General features: G+C 37.2%; 1 pseudogene; it reads right to left on the bottom strand.

Annotated features, from left to right (window-relative positions):
* Positions 1–10,842: 10,842 nt before the first annotated feature.
* LOC148164293 (olfactory receptor 2L3-like) lies at positions 10,843–12,961 on the bottom strand (annotated as a pseudogene).
* Between the last annotated feature and the right edge of the window lie 10,758 nt (positions 12,962–23,719).

The raw sequence follows: 23,719 nt of genomic DNA on the forward strand, positions 1-23,719 counted from the left end.
TTTTGATATAATCCCAATGCTTCATTTTTGCATTTGTTTCCCCTGCCTCATTGCACACCTAGAAAAATGTTGCTGTGGCTAATGTCCAAGAAGTTCTTGCTGATGCTCTCATCTAGGAGTTTTATGATTTCAGGTCTCAAATGTAGGTCTGTAACCCATTTTGAGTTGTTTCTTTGCAGATGGTGTAAGAAATTTGTCCAGTTTTATATGTTTGTATGCAGCTGTTCAGTTTTCCCAACACCATTTGTTGAAGAGCCTGTCCTCTCCCAGTGGATATTCTTTCCTGTTTTTGTCAAATATTAATTGGCCATACAATTGTGGGTTTACTTCTGGGTTTTATATTCTGTCCCATTGACCTATGTGTATATTTTGTGCCAGTACCATACTGTTTTAACTACTGCCGCTTTATAATATAATTTGAAATCTGGAATTGTGATACCTCCAGCTTTGTTTTTCTTTTTCAAGATTGCTTTGGATATCCAGGGTCTTTTGCGTTTCCATATAAATTTTAGGATTGTTTGTTTTAATTCTGTGAAAAATGTTATTTTATAAGAGTTTTATTAAATGTGTAGATTGCTTTGGTAGTTACAGACATTTTAACAATATATGCTCTTCCAATTGATGAGCATGGAATGACTATCCATGTATTTGTGTCACCTTCAATTTCTTTCATTAATATTTTATATTTTTCAGATACAGGTGTTTCACCTCCTTAGTTAAGTTTATTCCTAGTTATTATATGATTTTTTGATGCAATTTTAAGTGGGATTAATTTCTTCATTTCTCTTTCTGTTTCTTTATTATTGGTGTATAGAAATGCGGTGGATTTCTGTGCAGTTGTTTTGTGTTCTGCCACCTTATGGAATTCTTTTATCAGTTCTAGGGGCTTTTTGATAAAGTCCTTATGGTTTTCAATATATAGAATCAATTCCTTTGTAAAAGTTTGTGTTTGTACTCCCTCCATACCAATTTGTACGTCTTTTATTCCTTTTTCTTGTCTTGTTGCGGTGGCCAGGACTTCAAATCCTATGTGGAGTAAGTGTGAGAGTGGAGATCTTTATCTTCATCCTGACCTTAGGTGAAAAGCTTTCATTTTTTCACTGGAGTATGATTTTAGTTGTGTTTCTTTTCATAGATGGCCCTTATTAGGTAGCATTATGTTTCCCTGAGACATACTTTGTTGAGGGTTTTTATCATGAATTGATGTTGTAATTTGCCAAACACTTTCTTGAACCTATTGAAATGATTATTTGGATGTTATCCTTTCTCCTATTGATGTAATGCATCACATTCATTGATTTGAAAATATTGTCTGCCTTTGCACCCCCAGAATAAATCCAAGTTGATCATGGTGAATAATTTTTTAAATATATTGTTGGATTTTGATTTTTAATATTTTGTTGATGATTTTTGCATCTGTATTCATCAGAGATATTGGCCTGTAGGTTTTTGTTTATTTGTTTGTTTTTTCTGTCTTCATCTGATTTTGCTATTAGGGTAATCCAGGCCTCATAAAATGAATTTGGACAATTTCCTTCCTCTTCTATTTTTTTTGAATAGTTTGAGAACAATTTGTAATAACTCTTCTTTAAATGTTTGTTAGAATTCACCTATGAAGCCGTCTGGTCCTGATTTTTTGTTGCTTTGGCATTTTCTGATTACTGATTCGATTTCATTGCTGGTAATCAGTCTGTTCAAATTTTCTATTTCATCCTGATTCAGTCTTGGAAGTTTATGTGTGTTTAGGTACTTATACATATCTTCTAAGTTGTCTAATTTGTTGGTATGTAATTTTTTAAAATATTCTTTTCTCATCCTTTGTATTTCTATGGTATAGTTTTATTTCTCCTCTTTCATTTGTGATTTTGTTCATTTGAATCCTTTACCTCTCTCTCTCTCTCTCTCTCTGTCTCTCTTTTTTCAGTCTGGTAAAGATTTATCAATTTTATTGATTTTTCAGAGAGCCAGCTTCTGATTTTATTGTTCTGTTCTATTTTTTGCTTGCTTGTTTATTTTGCTTTCTATGTCTTTATTTCTGCTCTAATCTTTATTATTTCCTTCCTTCTCCTGGTCTTTTTGTTTGTTTGTTTTTATATTTTCCCTCCTTTGTATGTAAGTTTAGGTTATTTATTTGAGAATTTTCATACTGCATAAGGTAGACCAGTATGGCTGTAAACTTTGCTCTTTGAACAGCTTTTCCTACATCCCCAAAATTTTGGACCATTATGTTTTCATTTTCATTCGTCTCCACGGATTTTATGACTTCTTCCTTGATTTCTTGGTTAAGACATTCATTGTTTAGAAGCATATCTGTCCTCCATTTATCTGAGCTCTATCCAGATTTATTCCTGTGCTTGGTTTCTAGTTTCATGGAGTTGGGGTCTTAAAGGACTTTGATCTTTTTGAATTTGTGGAGAATTGATTTGTGACATAATATGTGATCTATTCTGGATAGTGTTCCATGTGCTCTTGGAAAGAATGTGTATTCTTCTCTTTTAGGTTGTAAAGTTCTGAATGTATCTGTTAAAACCATCTGGTCCAAAATACAATCAGAGCCACAGTTTCCTTACTGATTTTCTGTTTGGATGATCCGTCCATTCATGTGTTGGTTTAAAGTCCCCAACTATTATGGTGTTACTCTTGATTCCTTCCCTTATGATTGTAATTCACTGAGTATAGATAGATAGATGATAGATAGATAGATAGATGATAGATAGATAGATAGATAGATAGATAGATAGATAGATAGATAGGGTTTGTATGAAATGTGTGGATTGCTTTGGGTATTATAGACATTTTAAAAGTGTTCTTCCAATCCATGAACATGGGGTGTCTTTTCATTTCATTGCATCATCTTCAATTTCTTTAATCAGTGTTTTATGGTTTTCAGAGCACAGGACTTTAACCTCTTTGGTTAAATTTATTCTGCTGTTGTGTTTTGGCCGACTTATCCCTTATGCCAGTTGTCTGCAGAGTCTCTTCTTCACTGATGTGGGCACTATTTGGTCCCAGGGTCTGAATATGGTGAGTTTGAACTAGGTTTGTTCTTGCCTGCTTATAAAATGAGACCTGACACCATTTGTACTAGATCCAAGGTCTTATAGAACTCTGTGTGGAGAAACATGATATGGACGGGGATTTGTGTTAGTTTTCTGTGAGGGGGCCACTGTGATAGGACTAAGACAAGCATGAATGATGGACAGTCCCGCAGAGCAGAGGGGTGTGGGGTTTGGTGGAAGCAAATTAGGTAGCAAGTGTTGGAGTTGTGCTGCTTCCCACAGATGTCTCTGTATTTATGTTGAGCAATGGGGAGGAAATGGTGCCAGCCAGATCCTTTGTTCCTAGAGAAGTGTCTCCATGAATGCTGCTTCTCAGGGATGCACTCTAAGAAAAATGAATAATTTTCCCTCTGTGTGCCCCAGGCATTCCCCAGATCACTGTTTCCATGCAGTCTGCCCATGGGTTGTTTGCATGCCTTCTTTTCAGGAACACTCCAAGCTCTATCAGCCAAGACCACTGACCTTAAAAACTCCAGGCTATAAGCCCCACTGGTTACAAGAACTCATGATATTCAGCCCCTCTTGTGTTTTAAGCCAAAAGCCTTAGGAAACTTTCTCCTTGTGAGTTACAGTGTGTGCACCTCTCTCACCTTTCCCCATGACCACAGCTTCCTCTCATCTGCAGCACCCACCATCCATTTCTGCACTAAATCTTGTCTCTGCACTTCCTTCTTCAATGAGGACTTTCGTCTCCTTTTTGTTGTGGAGTTTGCTCTGTCTTCAGGTTTATTTCTTGGGCATTTATGATGATTTCATAGTTATCTTGTGTTCATGGGGCAAAGCAAAGTTAAGCTCTTCCTACTCCACTGCCATCTTCCTCTTTGGCTGTACTTTTCTGAACTTTTCTTCTCTTGTTTCTTTCACAGTGTGCTGACTTTCTTTACTGATATACTTGAATTCCTTTCTCTTTATTTTTGGCATATCTATCATGGGCTTTTGATATGTGGTGACCATGTGGTTTGTACGGAAATTCTTCTGCATATAGCAGTCTATATAAAGGTATGATTGCTTAAGTGAATCCATTCTTTACTCTCCTTCCATCCATGTTTTAGGTATATGGTGTTATAATTTACATACTTCTATTTTGTGAGTCCTTTGTCTGACTTTTTTTGAAATATACTTATTTTTAGTGCTTTTGTGCTTCCTACTTTTCTTACTCTTAATTATGGTCTCTCCATTCCACTCAGTGAGTCCCCTTTCACATTTCTTGTAGGGTTGGTTTAGTGGTCATGTATTCTTTTATTTTTTTTTTATTTTTTATTTTTAGAAAGGCAGACTGGCACGTGCAGCGCCTCATTTGGATGTGTCTGGAGTATTGGAAGCTTGACTACCCCACGTTCTCCTACAAATGGACCTTGAGAGCTTGTTTGGAGGTTCTAGCAGGGGAGCAGCTACTCGTATACCCTTGACCAAAGAACAGTCCTCCTCTATCGGGGAAGGTCGTGCTCTTCGACCGAGCGCGCAGCTTTGGGAGGGACGCACATGGAGCGGTGAGGGAGGAAGGGGACACCCACCTAGCCAGCCAGATCAGCTAAATCAACCCTGGCAATCAATGGGGTGCCAGATGTCGCAGCGAGATCGCCCTCACATCCTCCTCTAATTTTTTTATGTCTGAGAATTATTTATCTCTCCTTGTATTCCAAATGATATCCTTTGTGGATGAATATAGTATTCTTGGCCACATTTTTTTTTTCCTTTCAACACTTTGAATATATCCTGTCATTCCCTTCTGGGCAGCATTTATTTATTTATTTTCCTGCTGAAAAATCAGCTGATAGCCTGATGTGGTGTCCCTTGTGTGTAACTATTTTCTTTTTTCTTATTGCTTTTAAAATTCTCTACTTATTATTATTTTGTGCCTTTTTAATAGTATTCATCTTGGTATGGACTTTACTGAGGGTTCTCTGTGTCTCCTGGATCTGGAATTCTGTTTCCTTCCCCTTATTTGGGAAGTCATCGGTTATTATTTCTTCAAAAACCTTTTTGTGTTCTCTGTGTCTCCTGGATCTGGAATTCTGTTTCCTTCCCCTTATTTGGGAAGTCATTGGATATTATTTCTTCAGAAACATTTTTGGTCACCCTTCTCCATCTTCTTTTTCTTAGATCCCTATACACAGATATTATTGCACTTGATGTTATTGCCGAGTTCCCTAAGTCTATTCTCATTTTTTTCTCAGCTGCTCAGCTTGATTACTTCCTATTATTCTGTCCTCCAGTTTGCTGATTCATTCGGCTTCCTCTTGCATGTTGTTTATTCCATCTGCATTTTAAATTTCAGTTAGAATATTCTTCATCTCTCTTTTTTTTCTTCCTGTTTTCTATATCTTTGTTAAGGGTCTCCTGCTGTGCTCACTCTTCTGTAAAATCCCATTAATATCTTTATGATCATTACTTTAGATTCCTTTTTAGGCATATTACTTTACTCTGTTTCATTTTGTTCTCTTGGTGATTCTGTTCTGGTTTTCATTTGGGATATATTTCTTTGTCTCATTTTGTCTAAATCTCTGTGTCTGTTTCTCTGTGTTAAGAAAGCCATCTTTGTCTCCTGTTCTTGAAATAGTGGTCTTATGGAGAAGAGGTCCTGCAGTGCCTTGCGGTGCAGTGATCCCTGTTCACAAGTGCCTGGTGCTTCAAGCATTTCTCTTATGTGTGTTATATGCACCTAGTGTTGTGACTGAGCCACATTTCCCTTCATCTCAGTTTTCAGCAGTGGCTGTCTTTCTTGTTGTGGGCAGTGTTTGGTACCTATGGTGTTAGTAAGACAGTGTGGTCCTCCTTGGCCATGAATTGAGATGTACCAGGCATTTTAAGGAGATACAGTAGCACGAAACTTTCCCTGCATTGTCCCCTGAGACACTTTCACCGGTGGGTGGGCCCAGTAGTCAAACCAACTATATGCCAACATACATTCCTGAAGTATGAGTTTAACTAGCCCGTGTCACTATCTTTCCCTCTCCCCAGGGCAGGGGTTACTCTGGAGTTGTGCTGGCACTTTTCATGGCCGCTTGACACTGTCAGGCTGTGGCAACACTGTGGATGGGCTCCAGCCTAGACTGTATTGTAGGTGACTGATTCACAAAGTGTTTGAGACAGATGTGTAATGTCAGCAAGGATTGTGTGCAGGTCTTCTATGAGAGGAGACCAGTAGCTGGAGAGAGCAAGGCCAATGGAGTTGGAGGAGGCAGATGCACAGACTGCATGCAGGGGCACTGCAACACTGTTATGAGGTCAGGTAGCAGATAGAAAAGTCCTGTTTGCCTGCATGAGACTATTTGTTTATGCTGGGAACGGAGTAAGGAAAGGCACCTTCAAAGTTTTGTTGTTGTTGTTGTTGTTGTTTACTGGAGAAATCTCCCAAGGATCTCTGGCCGTCCAGAACATGGTCTGAGATCATTAAGTTAATATCTCTTCCATATGCCCCAAGTGTTTGGCAAACTGTTTCTTCTGTGCTGTATCTCTTTGGTCTGTCTGTTGTGTGGTCTCTTCAAAGGCATAGAATCAGCTTCTTCTCACCCTACTTGTTCTCCCAGACCTGATCCCACTGATTATTAAAGTTCTAAGTTTAAGTCCTGCTGGTTGTAAGAGCTCACAAAATCCAGCCCCTTTAGTTTTCAAAACCAAATATTATGGGTATTTGTTTTCCCTCTGTGGACTGTCCATATGTATGGGTCTTTTTCTCTCCCCTATAAGTGCCCTCAGTGTCCCTCACTCACACAGACAGTCCTGTGGGTCTATTTAGCTCCCAACAGCACCTTTGCCCCTCCTACTTTATTTGATGTGGTCTCTTCTTTACATTTAGTTGTAGAGTTTGTTTTGGCAATGTTTGGGCCATTTTGTGGATTATTTACAATGATGTGAGTATTATCTAGTTGTATGCATGGGATGAGGTCAGCTTAGGTTCCTCCTAACCTACCATTTCCCCTCAAATCCACAATGACTAATTTTGGGGGAAAAAAAGCCTCAAGTTCTGTTCAACAGGGAGATGCAGGAAAACTCTGAACTTACCTCCTCCTCTCCTCATGAAATCTACACCTATATATAGAACAATTCCTACTGAAGAACTGAGGGCTGAGTGAACAGCATCTACACTTAAAAAAATAGAGAGATCACATACAGAATGGAAAGAGAGATGGAGACTTGGTAACAAAAGGACCTTCCCCCCAAGCTGAGAAATGCTATGGACAGGGATACTACTAAGGGTCCTTGAACAGATTTGTCTGCCCTGGGGCACAGAAAGAACCCACAACTTAAAAGCGTAAATAGAATGTCAAATGATGTGGGACCATCAAGCAGACGGTTAGGAAAGAATTCCTGAGTCTTTTTCAGTGCAAAAAGTTGCTTTTATTAAAGAGTAGGGACAGGACTCATGGGCAGAAAGAGTTATACTTGTGATTGTGAGGAGTAACTGATTATATATTTGCTGGTGAGATTGACTTAAAGATAGCTAAGTCTCTAAGGAATGTGTGTGTTGAAAGTGAGCTTTACAAGGGCCTTGGAGGTCTGATTTTTGTCAAGATCAGGTTACCATTCACTATGTAGTAAACCATTAGTCATGAGACCCTTTAGGAATGTCATCTTCTGCATGTCTTAGGTGTATATTAGTGGGCCACATGTTGTAAGATGATTCCTTTGTGGTTATATTCTTCCTGCCTTTGTTTTCCTCATCACAAATGATTCAGGACTTAATTTTCCACAAATAGCAGGGGAGGTGCTGAAACTGTCTTTGGCATGGAGAGGATGTTGAACACCAAGGTTTATATTCTCCTTCCAGCTTAATAGCATGGACAGTAGCAAGGTTCATGCCTTATTCTGCCTGCCAATTAAATGAGCCATGTCTCTTATAAAAAAGACAAAAATAATAAGTGTTGTTCAGGATGTAGAGAAAAGGAGATATTTGTGCACTGCTGCTGGGGATGTCAATTGGTAGAGCCACTATATGAAAGAGCATGAGAGTTCCTTAAATAATTAAAAATAGAAATAATACATGATACTGCAATCCCAGGTAAATATAGATATATACCCAAAGGAAGTAAAATCCATACTTTGAAGAATATGTGCACTCGTATGATTATTGCAGCATTATTCACAATATCTAAGATGTGAACAACCTAAGAGATAATCAACAAAGGAATGGATAAATATGGAATATATAAGAGCCCTGAAAACGTTATTACTTCCATTTTTAACAACATATATGAGACTGGAGGACATTATGCTAAGTAGAATGAGTCACATGTGGAAATCTAAACAGTGCCCAATTACACTGGTGGGTGCTATCTAAAATGATCAATCTCTTAAAAGTAGAAAGTTAAAGGGCAGTTGTCAGTGGCTGATGGGAAGGGGAAATGTGGGGAGATTTGTGTCAAAGGCTATAAAATCTCAATTATGCAAGGTGAATAAGTTCTGAAGATCTCATGTACAGCAATGTGAATATAGTTAATGATACAAACGGTGTTATACTCTTGAAATTTTCTATTAGAGTTATTTTATTTATTTATTTTAAATTTTTAGAGAGAGAGAGAACAGGTGTGCGTGAGTAGAGGATGGGGGACAGATGGAGAGGGAGGGAGAGAATCAGAAGTAAGCTCCACACTCAGTGCAGAGCCCAACACAAGACTCAATCTTACCACCCTGAGATCATGACCTGAGCCAAAGTCAAGAGTCAGTCATTTAAACAACTGAGCCACCCAGGTGCCCCCAATTTTTAATTTAATACAGGTTTTCAATAGATAAACAAATTTGTATATTTTGGAATGTATATTTCTTATATATTCATCCCAAAGAATAGACCGTTAAAAAAAACACTGAGAAGCCTTGTTTCAACAGGACTCTTGTTTCGACAGAAAGTTTATAGAACATTACCAATTCTTTCCTGTCTGACTTCTCCCCTGACATGTCTTAGAAAACAAAATTTCTGATGTCTATGCTAGTACTAAATAGTCACTCCCTTGTCTGACTCTCAAGTATGGGAAAGGCATATATTCATATTTCCCATTATATTATTTAAATTCAAACTTTTATTTTGGGGCAGGTCTCACAAAAAGCAAGGGATGTTTGTATCCAGTAAGCAAACAGCACAAGAATAATAAATAAAAATTTATCGCAATTCACCCTGTTTTCAGAAGAGCCCATCATATGATTTTTGAGCTGTGAATGGTGTGAATCATAGAAACCATTCTTAGGGACATGTTGGATATTGATTTTGGTCGTGAAGTGTCAAGAGATCATTGTGTCAACATTTCTGGATAATCTGACTGTCTTTCACTCTTTTTAATATAATATTTTCTGCTTAAGTTTTGCTGAATTTATTTCTGTTAAGAGATCCCTTTAATCACTGAATAGTTCAGAAATCTCAAAGGCTCACTTAGTTTTAGTATAAAAATATCGAAATTCATGGCGCCTGGGTGGCTCAATTGGTTAAGCGACTGCCTTCGGCTCAGGTCATGATCCTGGAGTCCTGGGATCGAGGCCCACATCAGGCTCCCTGCTCAGCACTGAGTCTGCTTCTCCCTCAGACCCTCCCCCCCTCATGCTCTCTCTCTCTATTTCATTCTCTCTCTCAAATAAATAAATAAAATCTTAAAAATATATATATATATATATATCCAAATTCGTTGTATATCTTCTAAGATGTGGATCTTCTATTTTGGGGAAAATAATTACCATTTTTTCCAATTCTAATATAGCAGACATCCATCACTGTGATGCTTTAGATAATACAGAGTTCCTTACATGTTTATTCTTCCTTATTTACACCTGAGCTCATAAAATAAAGAGTATAGTAGAATTATCCCATAAACAGTGATGGCCATTCATCTATAGTGTTCAAGTGTAGAGCTAAGCTGCAGGTAATGGGAAGACCTCTGTAAGCCCGAGAGTAAACAGGTCTATCTATTAATAATGGTGATGCAGAGAGGTTAACACCAAACCAACCCCCAAATCTGGTTCAGTGGAATTATAAGAACACTATATGTATAATGAAATGCCCATAAAAAAATTATCTTATGAAATGGTAATAGTGGCTGTTGGGGATGTACAATTTGAATATTTGGAGGGATGACTGAGGAGTGGCTCAGACTGATTAATCTGCACTCAACAGTATACAACTCCCCTGAATCCTTATACAAAATGGTTATTCTTCCGTAGTTCATTTTGCATCTCCCCAATAATAATTATTTATCCTGACAGGGTAGACCTGTGATCAACTGCTTTCATAGGATTTGTCTAGTTACTTCCAGGGCCCTGCTCATAAAATATATAAACTTGTATTTCCTCTTTAGTGGTGCAAGAATATCTAATTCCATGCAGAACTCTTTGGCTAATCTCTATATCTATCACTTCTGAAAATTAGGAAAGCAAAAAATCACTATTCACTAGTTAAGTACAAACTATAACAGAAATCAAACTCATTAAACCTGATAATGTTATAACAGTTATTGTTCTTTCCCCCTATTTTATCCATTTGGGGAGATATGCTAAGTATGTTAGAACTATTATAATGAATAATACCATCAACTTGGACTGTTTCTATTATCATTTCAATGAATTAATAAAATCTTATTGCACACAATTAAGGGAAATATATGTTCTTTACATTTATCGAAAAATTGCTAGAAAGAAAACAATAACACTGATTGAGAATATTGAATTATTGTGTCAAGTATCAATTATTTAAATTGTCTAAAGTAATGTAGTCTCTGTCTTCAATCCTGGAATGACATTGTTCTTGAGTGTAAAAGGTGAAATTGATGTACTTCTAAGGCCATGGTCATGAGAACTTTGTCTACATTTCTACAGAACAGAACCTCTGAATCACTGTTCTCAGGGCCTCCATCACCTCCTTGTTTCTCAGGCTGTAGATGATCGGGTTGAGCATTGGGGTCAGGATGGTGCAGAAGACAGCCAGGACCTTGTCCTCTGTGGGAGATCGGAAGGATCTTGGGCGTAGATAAGTGTAAGCAAAGGGTGCATAATAGAAAGTTACCACAGTGGGTGTTGCAGGTCGAATAAGCCTTCTGCTGAGCTCATGTGGCAGATTGCAAGGATCACATGGCCATAGGAACATGCAATGTCAATGAAAGGAAACACAAGGAAATGGGTGGTGCTCACAAACCATGTGTACTCAGAGACTCAGGTGTCCATGCAGGCCACAGTCAACATGGCGGGGACATCACAGAAGAAATGGTTGATGGCTCTGGATTGACAATAAGGGATACGGAGGACACATACAGTGTGGGCACAGGAGTTGATTGAGCCCATTATCCAAGATCCTGTTATCATCAGCACACACACTCTTTTGCTCATATGAATGGGATAGTGAAGAGGAAAGCAAATAGCCACATAATGATCATAAGCCATAGAGACCCACATTAATCCTTCTGCACTAGCTAAAGTCAAGAAGAAGAAGCTCTGAACGCCACACCCAATGAGTGAGATGGACTTGTTTCCAAAGATATAATCAAAGGCCATCTTGGGGACAATGGTGGAGATGAAGTTCAGGTCCATGAGGGAGAGCTAAGCAGAAAACACATGGGTGTGTGGAGATAGGTGTCCAGGAGGATAAGGACCATCATGGACAGGTTGCCAAACAGAGCCATTAGGAAAATAAGTACAGTGAAAATGAAAAGAAACAGGCCAATTCTTGATGGTGGAAAGAATCCCAATAATAGGAAATCAGTCAATATTTGGTTGTAATTTTCCATTTTCTTTTAATTGCTTTTCATGAAGAAAGAGAAAAACTCATCTGTGGTAGATAAATAAAATGTGATGTTTTTATCATTTTTTTCAAATTATTTTAGTCTATTTGTGAAATTTTCATAAAATACCCAGTTCCTTAAATAAATATTCAATGTTTCTTATTTTAAGAAAGAATATCTATGTAGTTTCACAAAGTCACAAGTTCAGATGGTAAGCATTTCCATTCAGAATCTACTGTAAAAAATCCATGAAATAATAAAAAGAAAAAATCTATACCTACCTGAATATGATATGAATAATTTTATGCCCTTCATAAATTCATGTAACAAAAGTATTACATTTTTAATTAAGCATAAGCATAATTTTTATTGAACTCAGACTGAGCACAAGTTGAATCACAATTCAAATGAATATGGGTTTGGCTCATTTGTATTTTTTATACCATTTATACTAGGACTTCATTAAATTTAAGATCTCCCTAGCATGAATTCAATCATACCCACTAAATGTTTATTTTAATGTTGACAGAGTAGAAAATTTTTGAATGTATAAAGAAATAATTAGATTAATGTTTACCCATTTCTTCTGCTTCTAGCCACTGAAGTAAAAATAACTAGCCTATGCATGGTCTATTTACAAAAACTCTCACCTGTGTTGATTACTTTCAACGCCCCTGAAATCTTTGACATTTAAACATTAGCATTAATTTCACCGCGCATAAGGGAGAATTCATGGCATCTGTCTGAAGTGACATATTGTTTGAGAGACAGAACATGTTTTGTTCCTGGGCCATTCACATATGTGGAAGGGAAGACACAGACAGGAACTTTGTTGACCATCTCACTAGCATCCTGGACGAGGGTCAGAAATCATGTCAACTTGACAACCATCTTCTGAGATGGGTATCACCATCAATACTTGTAACATAATGGACATTCATAGAATTTAAGTAACTTACCCTGAGCTAAAAAGATATGTTTATCCTTTATCTTATAAGAAGCCATGAAAAGGAAAGAAGGATTATTTAGGTTAATCACCCCTTATTTCCATTAAAGTAACTATTTAAACAAGAATTCTCTATTCCTACTAGGCAGCAGATGATGACAAATATATTTGATAAATTATTTTATGCCCAAATTATATTATTTTAGAGATTAAAGTTACACATTTTACATCTTCTCCTTGGAGACATGTTTCCTCAGTTCTCTTGATTTTCCTGTATTCTCACTGGCTCCCTACAACAACCCAGCAGTTAACATCTGGCCTCTACTAAATGGAAGAAGGGAGGCCTCAGAATATCATTTACCAATAAATAATAACTCAAGAGATTCTCTCCTCCTCTCCTTCTCCCTCCTATTCATGCTCTCTCTCAAATAAATGCCTAAGTCCTCCAAAAAAGAAAGAGAAGAAGAAGAAGAAGAAGAAGAAGAAGAAGAAGAAGAAGAAGAAGAAGAAGAAGAAGAAGAAGAAGGAAAAGAAAGAAGAAGAAGAACACAACAACCAATGTATAGCTAGGTCTAGAATTTATGTTTTCTGATTCACTATGCTGAGATCTATGTCCAAGTCAAAACTGATTCAAAGTTCTTCCCTTCTTTTCTGGAGTGACATTTCAAGCCAGCACTAATTCTTACCAGAAGTTAGCCTGCTACAGCAAAGATAAATTATCTATAGAAATCTTTCGTGCTTTAAGAAATCCTTTAAGATATCTAACCAGCCAAATTTCATGTACAGATACCAAATATCCTACCCCCCCTTACAGTGTCTAATTATGTCTCCATGCATGTAGTCCTGTTCGATCTCCATTGTTCCACCAAAGTTTAACTCAGCCAGCCCCAACATAGCAGAAGCAAAGGGAACTTCATACTTTAAACTCTGTATTCCTTGAATGATTTAAACATTTAAGTATCTCCTTTTTTTTAAAGATTTATTTATTTATTTTGAGAGAGTGAGAATGAGAAAGAGAGAGAGTACATGAGAGGGGGGAGGGTTAGAGGGAGAAGCAGGCTCCTCACTGAGCAGGGAGCCCGATGCAGTACTCGATCCCAGGACTCCAGGATCATGACCTGAGCTGAAGGTAGTAACTTAACCGACTGAGCCACCCAGGCGCCCACATTTAAGTATCTCTTAAGTAACTTTTTTAAACAAGTTGCAATTTCAATAATTGGGTATAAACAGGTAATTTGTATTTGTGCATGTTTCCATAAAATTTCATGAATTAAAACTAATTAGAATCCGAAAGTTCTACATACAGATGTGAACATGCACATAGATCATTAAAATGTAAGCTTCCAGGGGGGCAGAGCAAGATGGCAGTGTGTATGAGACCTGGACTTTGTCTGGTCCCAGGAATTCAACTGGATAGGGATCAAACCATTCTGAACACCTACGAACTCAACAGGAGATCGAAGAAAATAGCAACAACTCTCTGAACAGAAAAGCGACCACTTTCTGGAAGGTAGGACGTGCGAAGAAGTGAATCCGAGGCATCATTCAGGAGGATAGACCACGGGGGAGGGGGCCTCTTTCAGCCATTTCTGGCAAGTGATAGAGCAGCGGAACACAAAATCAGAATTTTTAGAAGTCAGCTCTGCTGAAGGATGTAGCTCCAGTGGCTAAGCGGGGGGTGGAACCCTCGCTGGGATGGTGTGGTCTCAGGACCCTCTGGGTCACAGAAAGCCTGGGGGGGTGCCTGAGTGCGGCAGAGCTCCCAGGTGTCAGAGCGGGGAAGCCAGCTGCAGACACAGAGCTGAGGCACAGGCTCTCGGCTCGGGGTTGCCATAAACCGTGATCCACGGCACAGTCGGGCCACTGCTCCTCCAGCAGGGACCCAAGAAGCGGCAGATCCGGGGAGACTCCCCTTCCTCCCCCAGGAGAAGCAGCGCAGGAGCGCACCACAGGGATCTCCTGGGTTTGGAGACCACACCGGGTCATGTGCAAGAGATAGAAATGCAGGGTCACAGGCTGGTGAGCACGGAGTGCAGCCGGAGACTGGGGAGATGGGAGTGATTAACTGCTTTTCTCTGGGGGTGCATTGAGGAGAGGGGTCCCAAGTTCTCAGCTCCTCCTGGGCAGAGATTGGGAAGCCACCATTTTCACCGTCGTCCTCCAAAGCTGTATGGAAAGCTTGCAGGAAACAAAAGCTCCCGGAGCAAACCCGAGCAGATTACTTAGCCCGACAGGCACAGGCAGGGCAATTCCACCTCTGGCAAAGACATTTGGGAACCACGGCAACAGGCCCCTCACGCAGAAGTTCAGCAAGAACAGCCAGCCAAGACCAAGTTTACTGATCAATGAGAAGAGCAGAACTCCAGCACTAGGGGAATACTGCACATAGAAATCATGGCTTTTTTTCCATGATTCTTTAGTCTTTCAAAGTTAATTTTTTTAACTGTCCTTTCTTTTCTTTTTTTTTTTAATTTTTCTTTTTCCCTTTTTCAACCAACATCTTATCAATCCCTTTTTAAAAAAATATTTTTTATTTTTCATTTTTAGAATCATATTCTATCACTTCATAGTAGTTAACCTTATTTGTGGTATATATATATATATATATATATATATATATATATATATATATATATTAGTTCTCTCATTAAAATTTTGTGATACAGTTTCTTCTAACAGATCAAAATATACCCTAAATATCTAGTGTATGGTTTTGTTCTAAACTCCTGCCTGATCGCATTCTCTCCCTGTCTTTTTAAATCCTCTTCTTTCTTTATTCAACCATTTACTTAATTCCTTTTATAAAATCTTTTGTAATTTTCATCTTTCTGTCATATTCCATCCCTTCATCGTATTAACCCCTATATTTGTATGTATATAAGCTTTTCTTTCTTTAAAATTTTGGGAGGCACTTTCTTCTAAATGACCAAAATACGCCCAAAGTCTAGTGTGTGGCACTGATCTATGCACCAGCCTGATCATATTTGATCATATTCTGCTTTTTTTGGTTTTGTTTTATTTTTATCTTTTTCTTTTCTTTTCCTTTCCTTTTTCTTTTTTCTTTCATTCCCTTTCCTTTCCCCCAGTTTCAGGTCTTTTCTCATTTGTTTAGTGTATATTTTCTGGGAACGTTGTTACCCTGTTAGCATTTTGTTCTCTCATTCATCTATTCTCCTCTGGACAAAATGACAAGATGGAAAAAAAATCACCTCAGCAATAAGAACAGGAGGCAGTACCGACTGTCAGGGACCTAAACAATATGGACATTAGAACGATGTCGGAACTTGAGTTCAAAATGATAATTTTAAAATACCAGCTGGCCTTGAAAAAAGCATGGAAGTTATTAGAGAAACCCTTTCTGGAGAAATAAAAGAACTAAAATCTAACAAAGTTGAAATCAAAAAGGCTATGAATGAGGTGCAATAAAAAATGGAGGCTCTAACTGCTAGGAGAAATGAGGCAGAGAGAGCATTAGTGATATAGAAGACCAAATGATGGAAAATAAAGAAGTTGAGAATAAGAGAGATAAACAACTACCAGACCATGAAGGCAGAATTTGAGAGATAAGTGATACCGGAAGACAAAACAATATTAGGATAATTGGGATCCCGGAAGAAGAATAAAGGAGAGAGTGTCAGAAGTTATATTGGAGCAAATTATAACAGAACTTCCCCAATATGGGGAAGGAAACAGGCATCAAAATCCAGGAGGTACAGAGAAACCTTCTTGAAATCAATAAAAATAGGTCAACACCCCGATATCTAATAATAAAATTTACGAGTCTCAGGGACAAAGAGAAAATCCTGAAAGCAGCTCAGGACAAGAGATCTGTAACCTACAATGGTAGAAACATTAGATTGGCAACAGACCTATCCACAGAGACCTGGCAGGCCAGAAAGGACTGGCATGATATATTCAGAGCAATAAAATATCTATATAAAAATATCTATAGTATATACTATATCCAGCTAGGCTGTCATTGAAAATAGAAGGAGAGATCAAAAGCTTCCAGGACAAACAAAACTAAAGGAATTTGCAAACATGAAACCAGTCCTCCAAGAAATATTGAAAGGGGTCCTCTAAGCAAAGAGAGAGCCTAAAAGCAACATAGACCAGAAAAGAACACAGACAATATACAGTCACAGTCACCTTAGAGCCAATACAATGGCACTAAATTCATATCTTTCAATAGTTACCCTGAATGTAAATGGGCTGAATGCCCCAATCAAAAGACATAGGCTATCAGATTGGATAAAAAAACAAGACCCATCGATATGCTGTCTGCAAGAGACTTATTTTAGACCATAAGACACCCCCACATTGAAAGTGAGGGGTGGAAAATCATTTACCATGCTAATGGCACCAAAAGAGAGCTGGGGTGGCAATCCTTATATCAGACAAATTAGATTTTAAACCAAAGACTGTAATAAGAGATGAGGAAGGACACTATATCCTACTTAAAGGGTCTATCCAATAAGAAAATCTATCAATTGTAAATATCTATGCCCCTAACACTGGGAGCAGAAAATTATATAAGCCAATTATACCTTCTACTACTTACATTGAAGATCTATTTTCATAAGATTAATTTATTATTTATCCTCCTTTTTCAGTTTGTCTGTGGGTGGAAAATATTGATCCACATTTATTTCAGATTCAGTACCTCAAAGTAGTTAATAGAGGTCAGGATCAAATACAATTTAATTCTGGAACATATTCTGACACATTCCAGTTATCAACTGATCTTCCTACCTTTACCTTCATACATTTATTTTCTCTTTCATGTGGGACAGGATCAAGATCCTAGGCTTGTTTCTTCTGTTCAGTGTGAAACCATCATCAGAATGTTTTCTGCTACTTCTTTCATCCCATATATTCTGTAAAGTAGATGTCAATATTGCAAAGCTTTTAGGGAAATTTTAAAAATCAATTGAAAATGACTTGTAAATAGGCTCAATATTGGTTATTATTGTTTTTCCAATGGGTAAAACCAACATAAAGGGAAAAAAAATAAGTTACTTGGATTTATTTTTACCCAAGAAAAAATGTCTTCTTTACCTTGGGCTTTAAAATATTTAAGGCTGATAGGGGTCATTTAAATAATATCCCATGACAGGATGTTGGAACAGTGCAACATGAGTAATAAAAAAGTGCTCATCGGCAATACATGACATCAAATACCAGATTTCATGTGCCATTCACTATTTCCATTCTGTGCTGATTTTTTTTTTCACCTTTAGAGGTAAATAATACTAACTACCGCATTGTAAACCTCATCATAGACAGCTTTATATAAAATACATGTTTGGTAAGAGTGATCATAATTTTATTGGTAATTTCAAATTATTATATCCTTTACCTGTCAATAATTAAATTACTAATATAAATTGTATCCTATGGAAAATGATCTAATATGTGATACATTAAATCCAAATGGCATTTATTTAAAAAAAATTGCCCTCTCACCCTTTCCTTTGCAGTTTGTCAGAGGCAACACATTATTAAAATGTTAACTGAACTGCACACATTCTGGTTCCTGTTGTAGGTTTTGTACAATAATCTTGGACTTCCAAACATGGTGTCATATCCAGGAAAACACAGTTAAATCCAGTGTGAAACTTTTGGAGTTTTGGAAAAACCCTAGGCTTTGTTTTAAAAGTTTACAGTTTTATCTCTCTATTTAGCAATTTGATGCATTTAATTTAATTTTTATATATAGCGTAAGGTCATGGTTTGATTTCATTATTTGCATGTGGATATCCAGGTTTCTCTGCACAGCGGTTTTTTGAAAAGACAACCCCACTGAACGGTTTGGTGACTCTTGAGAAAATCACTTGACCACATATGTGAAGTATTTATTCTGATATATCTACTTTATTGGTTTGTATTTGTGTTTATGGCATTACTACACTGTTCTGATAATAATAGTGTTTTGATTAAGTTTTTGATCAGAAAGAGTGAGTTCTCCAATTATTTCATGATTGTTTTGGCTGTGCAGGGTAACTTGAGACTATATATTAATTCTAGGGTGTATTTCTTATTTCTGTAAAATCTTCACTTGGGATTATGATAGGCATTTCATTGAATATGCAGTTTGCTTATGGTAGGTCGGGGTGGTTGTTTATGCAGGACAAATCATCGAAACCTCCATCCGTACAATGCACTAAGTATTTTATTGTTTTGGATGGTGTTACAAAGGTAACTTACATTTTTTTAAATTTAAATTCAATTAGCCAGCATATAGAATATCATTCAGATGTAGACCTTAGTGATTTCATCAGTTGCATATAACACCCAGTGTTCATCACATCACATGCCCTCCTTAATACCCATCACCGAGTTACCCCATTCCCCCACCTACCTCCCCTCCAGCAACCTACAATTTAAAAAAAATTCTTACCACTATACATTATTTATGTATAGAAGTGATTTTGTGGATACAAATGATTTTGTATCCTGAAACTTTACTAAATTTGTTTAATAGTTCTAACATATTTTTGTAGACTCTTTAGAATTTTCTACATACAAGATCATGTTTGCAAACCAAGATAACTTTACTTCTTTATTTCCAGTTTGGATTTTGTTTTTGCCTAATTGCTCTGGCTATACTTCCAGTATGATTTATATCAGTTTAATATTTTATTCAAGTAATGTAAGAACGTGATCTCAACAACCCATACGGTAAAACAAGGGTCCCATTACCCACCCCTGATCTCCAAGGAAAATATTTCATATTATTTTACCACCTTTTGTTTCTATTTTCCACCAATGTTTTTATCTTTAACAAATTCTAAATACCATCTCTCTTTTTTAATTTTTTAAAGATTTTATTTGTTTATTTGAGAGAGAGAGATAGCGAGAAAGGGAACACAAGCAGGGGGAGTGGGAGAGGGAGAAGCAGGCTCTCCGCCGAGCAGGGAGCCTGATGCGGGGCTCAATCCCAGGACCCCGGGATCATGACCTGAGCTGAAGGCAGACGCTTAACGACTGAGCCATGCAGGCGCCCCTAAATACCATCTCTTGACTCATCTCTCCAGCCACGAGGGATGGAGAAATCCCCCCACAATATACAATTAACTCCAACTCATTTTTCCTTTTCCCATCCTTTCAACATAGTTACATCCCATTTTTTTTGTTTAAATTCAATTAGCCAATATATAGTACATCATTGGTTTTTGATATGATGTTCAATAATTCATCAGTTCATTATAACACCCAGTGCTCATCATATCATGTGCCCTCTTTAATGACCATCTCCCAGTAACCCCAACCCCGCACCCACCTCCCTTTCCACAACCCTCAGTTTGTTTCCCAGAGTCAAGAGTCTCACATGGTTTGTCTCCCTCTCTGCTTTCTTCCCATTCACTTCCCCCCACCCTTATTTTTCTCTGCACTGTTTCTTATATTCCACACATGAGTGAAACCATATGATAATTGTCTTTCTTTGATTGACTTATTTCACGTAGCATAATACCCAACAGTACCATTCATGTCATGGTAGGTATTCATCCTCTCTGATGGTTGAGTAATATTCCAGTTTATATATGGACCACACCTTCTTTATCCATTCATCTGTTGAAGGACATCTTAACTCCTCCCACAGTTTGGCTATTGTGGACATGGCTGCTATGCAAGATAAATACCCAGTAGTGCAATTGCTGGGTCAAAGGGTACCTCTATTTTTAAGGACTTGAGGAACCTCTATACTATTTTCCAGAGTGGCTGTACCAGCTTGCATTCCCACCAACAGAGTAAGAGGGTTTCTCTTTCTCCACACGCTCAAAAACACTTGTGTTTTCCTGTCTTCTTAATGTTTGGCATTCTAACTGGTGTAAGGTGGTATCTCATTGTGACTTTGATTTGTATTTCCCTGAGGGCAAGGGATGTGGAGCATTTTTTCATGTGTCTCTCAACCATTTGTATGTCTTCTTTGGAGAAGTGTGTGTTCATGTCTTCTGCCCATTTCCTTATATCCCATTTTGTGTTTAGAATGGCAAGGTGGATGGTATTCTCCATCTTCTAGTATATATTGTTAGGATACCGAAAATAGAAATTGTTATAAAACCTGATATTTTAGGGGAACCTGGGTGGTACAGTCAGTTAAGTATCTGACTCGGTTTTGGCTCAGTTCCTGATCTCCCAGGCATGAGATCGAGCACCAGGTGGGTCTCTGTGATCAGTGCAGATTTGCTTGAGGTTCTCTCTCCCTCTCCCCGAATGCTTGTGCTCTCTAATAAATAAATAAATCTTTGGGGGGAAAATGATATTTTAGTTACTATTTCTATATATAAATACGTTCTCCTTATTTATTTCTCATTATTGCTACTATTACCTCTGTCAAGATATATTTAGGACCATATGTTTATAGGAAATATTGAGCATTTTTAGAAAATGGATTCAAGAAGATAATTAGAATTGTTAAGAAAATATCCTGCGTGGCGCCTGGGTGGCTCAGTTGGTTGAGCGACTGCCTTCGGCTCAGGTCATGATCCTGGAGTCCCGGGATGGAGTCCTACATCTGGCCCCTTGCTCAGTGGGCAGTCTGCTCATCCCTCTGAGCCTCCCCCATCTCATGCTCTCTCTCTCACACTCTCTCTCAAATAAGTAAATAAAATCTTAAAAAAAAGAAAACATCTTGCAATAAAATTTTTTTTTCATTTTTTCCTGTATTCTGTTTATGCTGTTTGAATATGGTGAACCATATGTATAATTTTGGAGAACATTTTCTTTTGAGAATATTAACTCCATTATTATTTTTCTTATGTATTTTTAAAATGACAATAAGCATACACGTATTCTTGTATATAAATCCTTGAGTTCTCCTATCTTCTCAAAACGAAGTTTTTCATGGTTTGTTGTTGTGTTTTTGTTTTTGCTTTGTTTTGTGTTTTTACTCTGGTACATTTCTTTCTTCAGGTTGTCTTTAAAACTTTGACTTAATCTTTTTTATCAGATATAAATATATATGACTATATAGTTATATATATATATTTGCAAGAGCCTTTCATTTTATCTGACATATACTTTTATTTATCTAATGGTATTTGTATTGTGAATTAATAACATTTCACACTTCTTTGAACATATGAAACCGACTAAAGAAAATTTTCTGCGTTTTCCCGAACATTTTGGCTCCTATTTTTTTGTGTTAGTTAGAGTGTGTGACTATGTCTGTGTGTGTGTGTGCACATATGTATGCATATTCCTGTTTCATGTGGGAGACTTCCTAAAAGCCTGGTATCATTTGGATCTAAAATAATATTTAAGACTAAAATGCTACATACTGTGTAGAGCTTGTTCACTTATGATGTCAGTGGCAAATTCCTCCTCACACCTCCATGAGAGTCTTGGGGTACCATTTCCCTTTTTTCCACTTAAGTGACTGATCATTCCTTTATCTAAGTTCATTTTGTCAAAGGGCCTGAAATATTTTCTCTCTCATTGTGCTTTTTGTCACCTGTTCTATTTTGACTTATATATATTCTTTATCGTCATGATATTTGGCTTTTAAGAGGGAGAAATGACAAATATATGTGATTAATTCTCACACTGATCTAGAATTAGAATGTTGTAAATAAAAGATTTCATTCATATGTAGAATTTAAGAACCAAAACAAATGATCGTAAGGCCAAAAAAGACAGAGAGAGAGGCAAACCAAGAAACAGATCTTTTTTTTTTTTAAGATTTTATTTATTTATTTGAGAGAGAGAGAGAATGAGAGATAGAGAGCATGAGAGGGGGGAGGGTCAGAGGGAGAAGCCGACTCCCTGCTGAGCAGGGAGCCCGATGTGGGACTCGATCCCAGGACTCCGGGATCATGACCTGAGCCGAAGGCAGTTGCTTAAACATCTGAGCCACCCAGGCGCCCCAAGAAACAGATATTAATTATACAGAACAAAGGGATAGTAACCAGATGGGAGGTGGATGGGGGATGGGTGAAGTAGGGGATGGGGATTAAGAGTGCACCTATTCTGATGAACATGGGGTGTTGTATGGATGACGGGAATCACTAAGCTGTACCCTTGAGACTAATATTACACTGTATGTTAAATAACCAGAATTCGTACAAAAATTTTTAAAAAGAAAATAAGTGTAAAATGAGTAAGACAAAATACCGTAGAAGAGTGTGTATTGTATAAGTGTTAGAGAAGCAGAGAGACATAAAACAAATGCTATTTTGAAGAACTCTGGCAGATTTGTGAAACCTACCATGAGTATGGTGTATAGATATTTAGTTGAAGGGTATCCCTGAACTGTATCATTCAGAAACTGGTTGAGAAGAAGAGAATGATTTTATCTAAATAGTACTAGACAATAAGACAATTCATTCATGGGTGATATATGCAATTAATGAATTATTGAACACTGCATCAAAAACTAATGATGTACTCTACAGTGGCTAACTGAACATAATAAAAAAGATTCATTCATGATTTCAGAACAGATGAAAGCAATAATTTTACCTGAATTCAAGGACGTTTGATTACATGTTATTGTGTAAAGAGGACTCAAGAAGGAAATATTGCTCCAAAAGAAGGTGTTAGGTTGCTGCAGCTTTAGAAGTAAGTCTTAGATACGAAAGAAAAATGATCCTTTATGGGTCATAAATATTTATTCTTAAATATATAGTATATATTTACATTGATTTTCTATGCAAATATTTTGAATAAACATCTGATTTGGCAATACTTGTGTTTGTGTACAGTAGTAAAGCATACTTATCCTAATGAATTCTTAACAAATATACAAATTTTTTTTTTAAATGACTTTAAAGATTTCTTAGAAAAGGTATAGGCTACTAATACTTGCATCCTCATTTTAATCTCTGGTTCAAAAAGTAAATTGTTTTTGTTGTCATTGTTGTTGTTTTCTAAAATAGAAAAGTTCAGTTCTTCACCTAGGAGTTGTAAGATTTTCAATAATACAGTCTGATTAAAGTGATAAATTCAAAAGATCCTCTTGTTCCATACTTGACTTACTTTTCTGTCTGCTTTTAGGAAAATCCTATCAATGCCTC

The sequence above is a fragment of the Eumetopias jubatus genome, unplaced genomic scaffold, assembly GCF_037043125.1.
Source record: "Eumetopias jubatus isolate StellerSeaLion01/CBP00866 unplaced genomic scaffold, mEumJub1_p1.0 scaffold_5, whole genome shotgun sequence".
Taxonomy (NCBI): domain Eukaryota; kingdom Metazoa; phylum Chordata; class Mammalia; order Carnivora; family Otariidae; genus Eumetopias; species Eumetopias jubatus.